The sequence below is a fragment of the Pteropus vampyrus genome, unplaced genomic scaffold (assembly GCF_000151845.1).
Source record: "Pteropus vampyrus isolate Shadow unplaced genomic scaffold, Pvam_2.0 Scaffold316, whole genome shotgun sequence".
NCBI lineage: Eukaryota > Metazoa > Chordata > Mammalia > Chiroptera > Pteropodidae > Pteropus > Pteropus vampyrus.
This window is the reverse complement of record NW_011889097.1, coordinates 607,505-609,372: the sequence shown is the minus strand read 5'-3', so window position 1 is coordinate 609,372 and position 1,868 is coordinate 607,505.

Here is a 1,868-nt window from a genome sequence, read left to right as displayed (position 1 = left end):
ATGTGGGAGGCGGGCTTTTTCTTTTTTCCTTGAAAAACAGTCCCTGTGTTTTGTACCTAATTCCCTGCTGTGGCAGCAGCTGGTCTAGAAGTTTCTGCTGCTCTGGTTTTGGCCTCACATGCAGTGTTGTCCTTCCCCACCCCCTTATATAATGAGCCTCTCCAGAAAAGAATGGGTTTTTTGGCACCAAAAACGCAAACAACAAAAAAACCTAGCAAATTCCTTGTTCGGCTTCGTCAGTGCTGTGGTCTGTGGCCATGGCTCCACCCCGGGAACCTCTGCACACTGTCCTCTGGGTCCCCTGCCAGGCCCTGGGATCGTCCACCTCCTCCAGACAGTCCGAGGCCGCCTGGTGGCTGCAGCCAGCACCTGCCTCCATCTGGAGTATGGAGGCCACAGGGTCCACACCAGCCAGCTGGGCCTGAGAGAGGGACTTGGGTTCTCGGACCTTCCCTGGCCACGAGTGTCCTCTACTTGCTCATCTTCTCTGACTGAAGGCCCGGCCTCCGACGAGATCCTCTTAGTGCAGGGCCCTGAGCCCAGGTATGTGCAATGCGCCTGCTCCCCTGCATTCTAGAAGGACTCAGAGCCATGGACATGGGATGAAGCGACTGCTCCTGCTCTCGTTCCCAGGTAGACCGATGACCACAGGCCTCTTAGGAGTCGCAGGCAGGCCCACAGCCAGACTGCAGGCTCCCCACACGTTCCTGTCCTACCCGCAAACTCTGGTTCCCACGTGGAGCAGCCCTGGGTGTGCCCGACGTGGCCCTCGGCAGGCCCTGCCTGGCATTATGGGGAAATAGGCAGACGCCCACTCCTGGATCCGTCAGCCTCCAGTCACAGGAGGACACAGAGGCTCCTGTGACTTACTCCCAGAGGTTCTCAGAGCAGGTCGCCGTCTCGGCCATGTCCACAAGCATGCAGGACTCCTGGGAAGTAGCAACGTCACACAAGCCAACGGATGACAAAGGAGGGTGATTCGGAAGAAGAACTTCATTACCGGAGGAAAGATGTGATGATGCCAGCAGAGCTTACCTGAGAGAGTGGCCTCACACAGTAATGATGACTGACTTTTACTGCGTGCCCAGCAGAGCCAGGCCGTAAGCTAGAAAGTCACGATCGGCCAGAAGGAGCATGGCATCATAGAGAACTGGGCGACAAGTAGCAAGACTAGGGTCTGGTTCTGGCCGGGACATCCCATGACTGTGTCATTTCCCCAGGCTTTTTAGGCATCAGAGAACCAGGGCGTCTGCGGGCACAGGTGCTGACAGAATCCACTCTGAAGGGCTCTGGGTGGCCGGTTGCCCAGCGGTGTCCACTCTCGTGACATCTGGAGGGACACGGGGTCAGCTCCTCTCTGAAATCCACCTACCAGTGCAGCTTCGAAGCTCATGCAGTGCGGAATGGTCCAGACTGTTCCGCCCACACCGCAGTAAGCCGTGCACTTCATTCTGTGTCCGTGTGCGTGCGTGCCAGCAGCTGGAACGGAAACTTTGTGAAACAATGAGACGCATCCTTGTCCTACTCTAAATGATGTTTGGGTGGTTGTGTAACTCTCTAGATCGATTTTGTGACCCGCCGATGGGTGAGGCTAACAGCTTGGAAACCAGCCAGACGATCCTGGAGCAGCCGGTTCACCCTGGGATGCAGGCGAGAGTGAACGAGTTAAAGCACTTGTCGTGGGCATGCGTCCCGCATCACACGGGAAGCCCTGGCGTGCCCTCCGGTCCTTGGTGTCCCCGCTGCCTCCGGCCTCCTCGTACTTCCCTGCCTGTCACGTGCTAGGCGAAGCGGGTGGGAAACACAGCAAGCGAGGCCAGGAGAACCGCCGAGCACCTGCGGAAAGCGGGGAGAACCTCGTGGCGATG